Source organism: Lepus europaeus, chromosome 3 (assembly GCF_033115175.1).
Source record: "Lepus europaeus isolate LE1 chromosome 3, mLepTim1.pri, whole genome shotgun sequence".
Taxonomy (NCBI): domain Eukaryota; kingdom Metazoa; phylum Chordata; class Mammalia; order Lagomorpha; family Leporidae; genus Lepus; species Lepus europaeus.
Window position 1 is genome coordinate 152,951,140 of NC_084829.1, and position 12,841 is coordinate 152,963,980.

At 40.2% G+C, this 12,841-nt stretch overlaps 1 protein-coding gene across 4 annotated transcripts in view; it reads left to right on the plus strand.

The window, feature by feature from the left end:
• The window catches only part of ESR1 (estrogen receptor 1), a 464,974-nt gene that overhangs the window by 179,251 nt on the left and 272,882 nt on the right, over positions 1–12,841 (plus strand). The window lies entirely within an intron of this gene.

Here is a 12,841-nt window from a genome sequence, read left to right on the forward strand (position 1 = left end):
AAAATTTGTGTGTGTGTGTGTGTGTGTTTGTAAATAAGGGATCTTTCTTGGGCTTCACCACCTAAAGATTAAAGCCTTCTTGTGGGGATGGACATCTATCCTGGTGATTAAAATGCCAGTTGCCTGTGTCCCATATCAGAAAGCCTTGGTTTGATGCCTGGCTCTGGTTCCTGATGCTAGCTTCCTGCTAATGCAGACTATGAGAGACAACAGTGAAAGTGATTGGGTTCTTACAATTCATGCAAGAAACTTGGATTGGGTCCCTGGCTCCTGGCTTCAGCCCAACCTGGTCCCAGGTGTTGCAGGCATTTGGGGAAGTAGATCAGCAGATGATAATTCTGTCTATCTGTTTCTGTTTTTTTTTCTCTCTCTCTCTTACTCTTTCACTCTCTCACTCTGTCACTCTCACTCTCTCACATAATTAAATTTTTTAAAATCACCATTATATAAAAAAGAAGCCTTATTGTAGTTGATAAAACATGAAGTATTTTGAATGAGGGTCCCTTTTGCATGTAGAAACCATGCTCCTGTTGGAGTGTGGAGGACAGGGTTGTGATATGGAGATGTGGCAGGCATGGAATTGGGTAGGTATGGGAGAATTGCCATGTCTCTACATTAATTCAGGTGGTAAATATTTATTAAACACATTCCTGGGTGTCAGACTCTAAGGATGAAGTGGGAAATCACTGCCAGCAAGGGAGGCATCCCTGGGCATGGTGGAGGTTGTGGCACACCAGGTGAAAGAGGTAATTTAACCGAGCACAGCAAAGGGAGAGTCCTTGTCATCAGTCATTTATTTATGCTCTTGTTTGTCCAATTATTTCTCTGCTTAGTCCTCTTCAAGGTACTGTGGCAATGAAACTTACACTTTGGTAGAGAAGACAAACAATGAAAGGAACACATTCAAATGTGGTTTGATGTCACATGGTAGCAAGTGTTGTAAAGAAAATAAAGAGACACGTGTAAGAGGGTAGGAAGTCATGGGCAGGCCAGCTTAGCATGATCAGAAAAGCTGCTCTGAAAAGGGCTGCACACATTCATGAAGCCAGGTAGCAAGTGACAGACAAGAGCTGAGCCCAGGGAGTCCTTGGCTTGGTCGATGAGCAGTGGCAATGGCAACCCCTGGAACTGGGTGCGCAAGGACTGGAGTGTTTGGAGAAGAAAGTGGAGGGACAGCCAGGGGACAGGCAGTGCTCGTTTTACACATCCCCAAATGGACTCTGAGGTTTCTTCTTGATGTAGCTGGAAGCTGCTGAGGGCTGTAAGTAGGGAAATGAAAAGACCTGTGCTGCAAGAGGGACATCAGGGTCCAGATTACCTGATGAGTCAGCGGAGCTCGCTGGAGGAAATCCAGTGTAAACTGAAACAGAATAAACAGTACTTATTCAGAGAGAAGGCATAGTTCAGGCAGAGCTAGCAGCAGGCTTGAGTGCCTGAGGTGGGTAATGGGCCCAGTGAAGTACAGGAGAGAGGCTTCTGGAAACGACTCTGTGAGAGTTTTGCAGGCAATAAGTTTGACTGTTTTGGGTGGTTCAGGTGAGCATTGTGGGTAGTTAGCCTAGCAATCTGAAGACCAGGAGAAGGGGACAGGAGGCTGTTGAGAGTTCACTGTCAAGCTGAAATGCTGCAAGAGCAAAGTCAACTTAAGACAGCAGAGGAATCAGAGCAGAACCCTGAGGGACATAGACATTCTGGAGCCTGGTAGAGGAAGAAAATTTTGCAAAAGAAATGGAGATGGACTAGATGCCAGACCTGGAAGCCAGTTTCTAATGAGATGTTAAAGAGACGTAGAGAAGATTTTAGGGGCTGTAAGAATTCAAAGTGGAACCGGTGTGAGCTGGATATGTTAGGCTAAGGCTCATAGATGATGTTTGACTGAAGCTTGGTCTTCTAGGAGAGATGAGATGTGCATAGGTATCAGGAAGCATTGAGAATATGTGGGAGCATTGGGCAAGTAACTAGATAAAATTTTGCTTAGGGAACTGCAAAGAGAGCAGTGTCAGCTGGGGTGGGAAATCTGAGTTTGTGTTTAATTCTTTATACTACTGGGTTCTTAAAATTTTGAGTTCTCCTGGTTTACCACCCCTCTAAAAATATAGTCAGAAGTTTGAGGGTTTTGTTTACTAGGTCTTTTCTAGAAAAGCTAGTTTCAGAGTTTTAATTATAGTCTCAAACAGGTCCATGACCCAAGAAAAAGTAGTGACCAACAGATATACACAATGAAAAGTTACTCAGATGAATGAATGTGGTGTTTTATGATAATTCTTTGGCAGTAGCTTGCTGGATGAGTCTTAGAGACAAAGGGATCCAGAAAAGGAATTCTAGTAATTCAAACCCGGAGTAGTGTTGATCTCTTGGACAAGAATGATGAATACAAGTAATGCAAAGAAGGAGAGGGAGAATGTTTTAAAGAAAGAATCAACTAAATTTGATGATGGGCTAGCTGCAGGGGGCTTGATTAGCAAATATTTATTGAGGATCTTTGTGTGTCAGTTAAAATTGGGAACAAATGAGACATGTTGCACACCTTCTTGGAGTATACTGTTTACTAGGGGAATATACCATGTAAATACGGGATTGGGAATTTTATTAAATGCCATAAAGAAAAAACAGAGAGGAGGGGGCTGGCATTGTGGCACAGCTGGCTAAGTCACCTGAGACACTGGCATTTCCATATCAAAGTGCTGGTTTGATTCCTGGCTGTTCTGCTTCCAATCCAGATCCGTGCTAATGTATTTGAGAGAACAGTAGAAAATGGCACAAATATTTGATTCCCTGCCACCTATGTGGGTGGTCCAAGTGGAGTTCAGGCTCCTGGCTTTGGCCTGGCACAGCCTTGTGGGAGGAGGATGATGCTTCTGGCTTCTGGCTTCAGATCAGCCCAGCTCTGGCCATTGCAGCCTTTTGGGGAGTGAACCAGTGGCAAAACGATCTCTGTCACTCCCTCTCTCTGTGTTACACTCCTTTCAAATAAAGAAAAGAAAGAAGTTAGAAAAGAAAAAGTGAAGAGAATTTTGAGCGTACTTAGCTTTGGGGGCTTGATTTGGTAAAGGAGCCTTAAAAAGTTCTCTCTTTAGCACTTAATTAAACCACATTTCTAGGGGGTAGACATATGTTAATTCTTTTAATTTAGCTTTGCAAAAATATTTCCTTTAGAAACTAAGGATTTTAAATTTTAAAAAATGCTTGGCTAATCATATGCTTTTGGATAGCTGGTATCCTTTTATATGGTTGGGAAAACAACCAACAGTATTTGATTTCAGTAAACTACACACTTTTCCTTTGCTTAATAAAAATCATTTCAAATATTTATTGTGCTACATTTTTACTTTGTCCAAGAGAGTGTTTTCTGGACCCTATATGGATGTCTTCAGATATCTCCCTTTGGTATGTTAAATGTGCAGTATCAGTTGGGCATCCAATTGGAAATATTTAGTAGTCAATTAGTGTAATGAACATGGAACTGATCCCTAGCAGTTGAATTTCTAGTTTCCAAAGGTGAAGTGATGCTGCTGTCTGTTTTGCATTGCCTCCCAGGCTTCTGGCCATCCGTGCTCTGTGAATATTCTGTTTCTTAGCCACTTGTGTGCTTCATGGTTTCAGTGTGCTGAGGCATTCATATAAGACATCCCTTAGTTTTTAATTTAAGCTTCTGCTATCTTTTCCCCAGATAATCTATTTTATTTATTTATTTGAGAGTTTATTTGAGAGTTTGAGAGACAGAGTGAGGTCTTCCATCCACTGGTTCACTCCCCAAAATATGTGCAATGGCCAGAGCTGGGCCGATCCAAAGCCAGGAGCCAAGAGCTTCTTCCCGTGTGGATGCAGGGGCCCAAGCACTTGGGCCGTCCTGCACTGCTTTCCCAGGCCATTATCAGAGAGCTGGCTTGGAAGAGGAGTAGCTGGGACATGAACAGGTACCCATATGGGATGCCAGTAGCTCAGGTAGAGGCTTAACCTACTGTGCTACAGTGCTGGCTCCTCTCCCCAGATAATCTTCAAAGTTGTTTGTGAGACTGAAGAGCATCTAATGTTCAGAAATGTAGCTTGGTAAGCTGGTTAACTTCTTAGCTTGATTCTTATTAGAAAGCCTTTACCCAAGATAAGAAATTGTGTAAGTTTGTTGACAATTCAATGAGAAAGAGATGAAGATTTTACAAGAAAGGAGGTATTTTAGCAATTTTGATAAAGAATTATTTTATGTATTTATAAAATATGTATAAATAAATTTTATTTATTATAGTCAAACCTTCACTTATACAGGATAAGCTTTCTTAGGATTTGTGAAGCACCCTTTTCAGAAGGCAGAACTTGGAGAGATTTTGAACAGGAAAATAATGATAGTGGTTAATTTTGGTCTTACAAAATAAGTAGAGGTGCAGACCTAACAGGTTAAAGGTGGAGGGGGAGGCAATCTCAGGGAAGAGTTAGGGAGAAAACAGCAGAGGAAACTCTACACAAATTGGAGGGACACAGCGGACCTACGTGGAGGGTGAGGACATGTACAACCTAGGACCCCAGCAGCCGAGAGCCTCTGCATCAGAGTTGGAGAGAGGTGAGACCACACAGCAGCAGCCCAAGTGACTAGCAAAAAAGCTTCAGGAAGAGCCTAGAGGGAATCTGGCTTGGAGCCTTGTGGGAGATAGTGTACCTGCCAGACTAGAGGAGAAAAATCAAAGGAGGGGCACGTTTTCTCTCTCACCGATCATCCTGCAATGGCATCCTGTAACAAACTGGTAGAGAGCAAACACCATTTTGGAAATACATAACAGCTGTGCCAGCTTATGTCCGTACCCAGCAACCAGCCAAGCAGACACTCAGGAGACTGGTGGGGAGAACAGACAGGGTGCTGGCTGTGCGTGACTGTGGGAGGCTTGTGTACCAGGACTGTGAAAACACTGAGATAGTGTGGGAGGACTCAGGGTGTGGCTGGGAGATTGGACAGTCACTGTGGGAGGCTCCACATGCTCAGGGCTCCCCGATTACCTGGTGAGGGACATTGCTGGGGCATTTGAGCTGACACTGAAGACTACATAGATCCTTTGTGTGGTGCTTATGGCAGAGTAGACGAATAATATACCCATTGGGGTTAGCATTCAGGCACTGGTCTCCTTTGAGGAAAGGAGCTCAGCTTGCCAATAAACAAGAACAAGCCTGATTTAAAAAAAAAAATGATTTACCATGCCAAACATGGTGTGTCACCTCAGACACGTCCTTCACCCTGGAGCATTGAACAGAACTTGTTGGCCACACCCATAACACGCTTCTAGGTATTCCCTGAAAGCGGACACTCCACTAATCCACACAGACTTAGTCCAAAGATAAAAACCGCCACATTGAAAAAACAAAGAAACCAATGAGTATCTCCACAAATGCTGAATAACAAATGTACCAATTCAAGAATAAAGAATAAGGAAGACAACATGACACCCCCCAAAGAACACAATACTTCAATACTAGATTGTGAAGATGATAAGACTGAAGAAATGCCAGAAATGGAATTCAAAAAATTGATAATAGGATTACTTAGAAGTAATCAGAAGCAAATGCATGAACTAATGAAATTCATACATGACATGAAAGAAAATTTCTCCTATGAAATTGAGATCTTAAAGAGAATCAAAATGAAATCCTGGAAATGAAGAATTCAATAGAACAAATAAAAAATGCAATGAAAACCTTAATAGAATCGGTGAAGCAGCAGAAAGAATATCTGACTTAGAAGAAAAAGCACAGGAAATTATACAGTCAGATCAAACACAAGAAGAAATTAGAAAACTAAAACACACTGTTGGTAATCTATAGGATACAATCAACCCAACACACAGGTTCTAGGAGCTCCTGAAGGTGTGAAAAGAGAGAAAGGATTAGAAGGCCTTTTTGTGAAATAATAGAACATTTTTCTAATCTGGAGAAAGAAAGGGACATCTAAGTACAGGAAGCACAAAGAACTCCTAATAGACATGACCAGAAAAGATCTTCAACACATTGTAATCAAACTTTCCACAGTAAAACATAAAGGTTCTAAAATGTGCATGAACAGTGGATCATAAGAGAAATCAAAAAACTTCTATAAACAAATGAACATGATACAACATATCAAAACTTACATGATACAACATAATCAAAACAGACTGATACTGGTATAAAAAGATGGATAAACAAATGGAACAAAATAGAAATGCCAGAAATCAATCCAAGCATCTACAACCAACTTATATTTGACCAAGGAGCTAAAACCAATCCCTTGATCAAGGACAGTCTATTCAACAAATGGTGCTGGGAAAACTGGATTTCCACATGGAGGAGTATGAAGAAGTTCCTCTATCTTATACCTTACATAAAAATCCATTCAAAATGTATTAAAGACTTAAATCTATGACCTGGTACCATAAAATTAAGAGAACAGGGGGGAAACCCTGAAAGATATTGGCACAGGCAAAGAATTCTCGGATAAGACCCCAGAGGCACAGGCAATCAGAGCCAAAATTAACAAACAGGATTACATCAGATTGAGAAGCTTCTGCAGTGCAAAAGAAACAGGAAAGTGAAAAGGGAATTGACAGAATGGGAGAAATTATTTGCAAACCATGTAACTGATAAAAGATTAATAACCAGGATATATAAAAAAATCAAGATACTCCACAACAACAAAATACACAACCCAGTTAAGAAATAGGAAAAGGACTTAAACAAATTTTTCAAAAGAGGAACTCCTAATGCCCAACAGACATATGAAAAAATGTGCAGGATCACTAACCATGAGGGATATGCAAATCTAAACCACAATGAGGTTTCACTCGCCTCAGTTAGAATGGCTTTCATACAGAAATCAACAAACAACAAATGCTGGTGAGGATGTTGGGGGAAAAAGGTATTCTAATCCACTGTTGGTGGGAATGCAAACTGGTGAAACCACTATGGAATACAGTTTGGAGATACCTCAGAAATCTGAATATAGTCCTACCATACAACCCAGCCATCCCACTCCTGGGAATTTACCCGAGGGAAATGAAATCAGCAAATGAAAGAGGTATCTGCACCCCCATGTTTATTGCAGCTCAATTTACAATAGGTAGGACATGGAATCAACCTAAATGCCTATCAGCAGAAGAGTTTATAAAGAAACTATGGGATATGTACTCTATGGAATACTACACAGCATTAAAAAAGATGAAATCTGGTCCTTTGCAACAAAATGGATGAATCTGGAAAACATCATACTTAGTGAAATAAGCCAGTCCCACAGGGACAAATACCATATGTTCTCCCTGATCTGTAATAACTAATAAAGCACCTAAAGAAAATCTGTAGAAGTGAAATTGACACTTTGAGAAGTGTCTATTTGTTAAACTCTTTACTCAACATAGTCAATTATATGTATATAAAGTCAATTGAAAATAGATCTCAGTAAAAAATAAGAGGGGGAATAAGAGAGGGAGGAGGAAGTTTGTAACCATAAAGCTGTACTGTTTTGCATTCCTTTCTATGAATTACTTCTACGGGTACAGTTTAAAAACTTGCCATGGGACCCCAAATCCCACTAAGCTGGCTGGTAAAAATGGCATGTTCGGTGTTATAGTGACCATATTAAGTGTTAAAGTAATCATATAGATGGGATTAATTGTTAAAGGCAATGTATAAATAAAATCAAGTGTCTGGTAATAGGTAGAATTAAAAAGGAGAGAATTAAAAAGGAGAGAATGTTCCAACATGGGAAGCAGTCCACACAGCAGACTCAAAGAATGACAAATGGCCCTAAACAGCACTCTGATCTCATTATTAGCCCTTAAAGGCATCCTGGTCTGGCTGAAAAGCCCATGAGAGCATTTCATGAAAAGCCAAGATGCTGTGGCAAAAAAAAAAAAAAAAAAGTCCTGCATGAAGGATTTCTATGAAAGAGACCCCAGTGGATAGAAGAGGCCATCAAAAAAGGATGTACTTTTCTCTGAAGAGAAGAGAGAACTTCCACTTTGCTTATGGCCTTGTCTAAATACTGACAGAGATTGTGGGTTCAAAAGGCTTCCATAGACTTGGCAGCTCATGTCAAGAGCCTTGGGTGATCACTGATGTCATACATAAATGTGTTGTTAAATTAACAACAGGAGTCACTGTGCACTTAATTCCCATGCAGGACTTCTGTCTTCAATAAGTTGTATTATGAGAATTAACTGTAAAACTTGTTCTCAAACACACGTGTGTGTGTGTGTGTGCGTGCAAATTGTTGAAATCTTTAGTTAGTATAGAATTGGTCTTCTATGTATGAAGTTAATTGTTAATGAATCTTAATGGAGTCTAGAACTGGGAATGGGAGAGGGAGGAGGAGGTGGGATGGCAGGAGGGGTTGGAGGGCATGCATGCCAGGAAGAATCACTGTTTTCCTAAACTTGCACTTACGAAATTTGTACTCATTAAATAAAAGATTTCTTTGCGGGAAAAAAAGTAGAAACCAAAGAACACCAGGCTAGGTAAGAGAAAGGAAGATTGAGTTAAAAATGGAATAAGCACTTCATAATAAGGGATGTGAAGCTAAAAATTCCAGGTTTATGACAAGTTCAGTGAGCCAAGACAAGGAGGAGAGACAGACAGAGGAAAGGCTGAGATCCCCAACCAAGCCCGTATGTTGGGAATGATACAAATGCAGTACTTTTGATAAGCCTAGGTGTGCCTGACCCAATATTTGGTCAGGTCTGTGTCCAGACATGGACAGCTCACACTCTGATCTTTTCCACTGAGAATAATTTGGGTGAGTTAAGGCATAGCTCTCTGTCCAGAGCAGTTATGCCAAATCATCTTTATATGATGGATACTGAAGACATTTTCAAGGTGCCACAGGGCTCTGCAGCCCATGGGAAGACCTCTCCTACCTCTTAGCAGAATCTGCTTGATATTCTTTCTCATGGCAGTTTAAGTGTTGTCAGGTCTGCAGGCCCAAATGGTAATTGGCAATGCACATTTTTTTTTTTATTTTTTGACAGGCAGAGTGGATAGTGAGAGAGAGAGAGACAGAGAGAAAGGTCTTCCTTTTTGCCGTTGGTTCACCCTCTGATGGCCACCGCGGTAGGCGCGCTGCGGCCAGCGCACTGCGCTGATCAGAAGGCAGGAGCCAGGTGCTTCTCCTGGTCTCCCATGGGGTGCAGGGCCCAAGGACTTGGGCCATCCTCCACTGCACTCCCTGGCCACAGCAGAGAGCTGGCCTGGAAGAGGGGCAGCTGGGACAGAACATATTTTTTTTCCATGTTGGCTAGAAAGTTGCCTTATGGACAGTAAATATGGCCTGTGTAATCCCTCACTCTTCTGTTGGATACCTTTTACTTTTATACACTGTATCTGCATTTCACTTTCAGTAATCACGGGTCATCTCAAACATAAAAGTAAAAATGAATGATATTTTGCTGAGGGCATGCATCTCTCCTAGTTCTATGGAAAGTGAGCTTTTGATATATCTTTAATTAAAACTTTAAACATTTACATTATGAAAATTATCACATTGTTGGCTCAGCAATTGATTTATTTATTTGATACCAATGTTTATTGAACTTCTATTCTGGCTGAGGCACTATGCTTGAAGTACTTGGCTTTCAAAGATAAACAAGACACCAGGAACTATGTAGACTTCAGTGGAGAAAGTGATGAATTAATGAAAACAATGATGTGTTAGTAGCAGAAGAGAAGGAAAGAAGAACTTGCTGTAGAGTTCAGAATGGAAAAGAGCTTATGAGTTTGTAGGATAAGCCGTGGCTGGTAATAGAGGAATTCTTGTAAAAGTTGACCTAAAAAATTCAGTATTCCCCTCACACTCATTAGAATGGCTACTATAAAAAAAGAACATAATACAATATTGGTTGATGAAATTATGGAGCAATTAGAACCCTGCAACTTGTTGAGAGGAATGTAACCACTGTGGAAAACAGTATGGTGATTTCTCAAAAAATTAAAAATGAAATTATCATATGATGCTGCAGTTCGCTTCTGAGTGTGTATCTAAAATAATTACAAAGCTGAGTCTTAAAGAAATATTTGTATGCCCATGTTCATAGCAGTATTATTTACAACAGTTAAAAGGTGGGAGTATCTCAAACGTCTGTTGATGGATGGCTGGATAAACAAAATGGGGTATATACACAGGATGGAATAAAATCCAGTTCTATAAAGGAATTATAATAAATTCTGACACTTGCTGTGACTTTAAGGATGGACCTTAAGGACATTATGCTATGTGACATATGCCAGATACAGAATAATAAATACTGTATGATTCTCTAATTTAGCTATTAAAGAATAATCTAATTTATCAAGACATGCAGTAGGATGGTGGTTGCTAGAAGCTGGTAGGAGGAAATAAGCAGTTACTGTTGAATGGGAAGCAAGCATCAGTTTCGTGAGATGAAGAAATTTTGAAGATTTGTTGTACAGCAGTGTAAATATACTTAACACTTATGAATTGTGCACTTGCAAATGGTTAAAATTGTAAATTTTATTTTCTGTATAATCTTGCCGCAGTTACAAAGTACCTTGCTTCTTATGCAGGGATGGGTGGGAGGATATTTGATATCTTGAAACTTTTGCCTGTGCATATACTATTCACTTGCTTCATTCATTTATTCCTTCACTCACTCAATCACCCATTCAATAAACATGTATTAAATGCTGCTATGAGCAGGGCACTAAGAAAGATACTGAGGCTGCAACAGTTTTAAGGTTTATAAGGCATTGAATCTGTCAGCCCCCCTACTTGTCATTCCCAAAGGCACTATACTTCTATCATTATAAATTCCCAGTGTTACCTATTGGCTTGAGTCATGCATAAGATACTAGTAAATAAAGAATAAAAAGATTTGAGCCTGATGGTGGGGGGAGCTCAGCAGCATAATGGTTGAAAAGAATGTGATAAGTAACACAACATGGACTAGGACTGACAACTGTAAGCCAGTGCTCTCTAAGGATCATTAAAAAGTAAAAAGTCTTATTTGAGGCAGCCAACCTCAGAGCAACCCAGACATACTCAACCCATGGAGCTGATATTTTGGGAATATTATGGTAAATGTAGTTTTAGAACTTTCATCACAAAGTTTTACACCATATTAATGAGTGATAAAGAGGAAGAGACAGTTGTAAAATCTGAGCAAAAAATAAATACGTCTTGTGAAGATACAGACCAGTGAGAGTTAGTATGTCCTGGTTATCTGGGTGGGAAATGGAGACAGGAGCCTGAGTTTCCTTAATCAGAGACCTTTCAAGATGTATCTTTAATTTACCTGATCTCATCTTAGACTTAAAAGAATGTTATAGGAACTGCCACTCCAGCTAGTCTTCTCCTTTTTTTTTTTTTTTAAGATTTATTTGAAAGTCAGAACCACACAGAGAAAAGGAGAGGCAGAGAGAGAAAGAGAGAGAGACAGAGACATAGAGAGAGAGAGACAGAGAGACAGAGAGGTCTGTCGGTCTTCCATCCATTGGTTCACACCCCAACTGGCCACAACGGCTGGAGCTGTGCTGATTTGAAGCCAGGAGCTGGGAGTTTCCTCTGAGTCTCTCACGAAGGTCCAGGGGCCCAAGGCTTTGGGCCATCTTCTAGTGCTTTCCCAGGCCACAGCAGAGAGTTGGATCGGAAGTGGAGTAGCTGGGGCTTGAATCAGTGCCCATATGGGATCCCAGCACTACAGGTGACGGCTTTACCCACTATGTCACAGCGCTGGCCCCTCCATCTAGTCTTCTAATATTTATATCTCTTTCCTGTACACCTTCAAGTGCTCTTCCATTGGGCTAAAAATATTGAGTGCCAGCTACACACCAGGCATTATGCCACTTTTATTTGCATATGCTTAGCAAATCATGGGTGAATATATTGTATGCCCCATACTGTTCAGATGAGATGTACAGACTTACCTAATTCTTTCCTAGCTTCTTTCTTCCAGTCTGCTTAAAGGAGTCTTCATTATGGCTGTTTCTTGCACCTGTGTCTGTAATCTCAACTGCTGTAATTTCCTTCATGCTTTTATCCTTTTATCATGTTCTCTGGATCTTCTTCCATTCTCACTCTGCTGGTCCATTCTTTGAGTCTCTTCTCAAGTCTCATTCTAAAAATCCCTTTTGTCTTATATTCTTTAGCTACCACCCCATTTCTCTCTCTTCTGGTTCTCTTCTAAATTCTCACAGCAATGGCCTTTACTCATTTTTATTTCCTCACATGCATCCACTCTTCCAGTTGATGGAACTTGTGTGTTTAGCTGGGACTTCCATGTTTAGCTTATGAGTTCTTGTTTTATTGGACTTCTCTGTCCCAATTAGTACTGAGTTTTTTACTTCCCTATTTTCTTCTTCTAGAAATTTCCTATTGTTCACTCTTTTATTTTTTTACATCCTTCTTCCTTGGAATCTTTAAAGGGTTGGGGTCGCCTGTGTTTCTCTGTTCTTGTTCTGCATGTTGTTAAAGAGGAGTATTGGATATCGAATAGTATCCTCAAATGATAGAGCCATATTATAAAAACTGGTATTCAAGGTTACTTGGTAACAATGGCATACAATTTTGAATAGTTATTTTTTTTCCAACATGTGTTCTGTATTGTTCATTAGTTCTTCTGAGCTCCAAAAGCTCCAGCTGTTTTATGCCTTGCTTTTGTTTCCTGAAGACGCTTAGTGTGATGGAGAATTGGAATGAATATTGGTCTCTGATGGTTCTACATTGATTGTGAATCCCTGAGAAAATGAAGACTATTAGAAACCAGACAATTTTACTTTGTTGTTTTCTTGGTAATATATTCTGGGGTAGGCAGTCTGTTTTTTTAGCAAGTCTGCAATGAACAATTTCCCTTCAAGGTTAATATAATAGTCAAACACC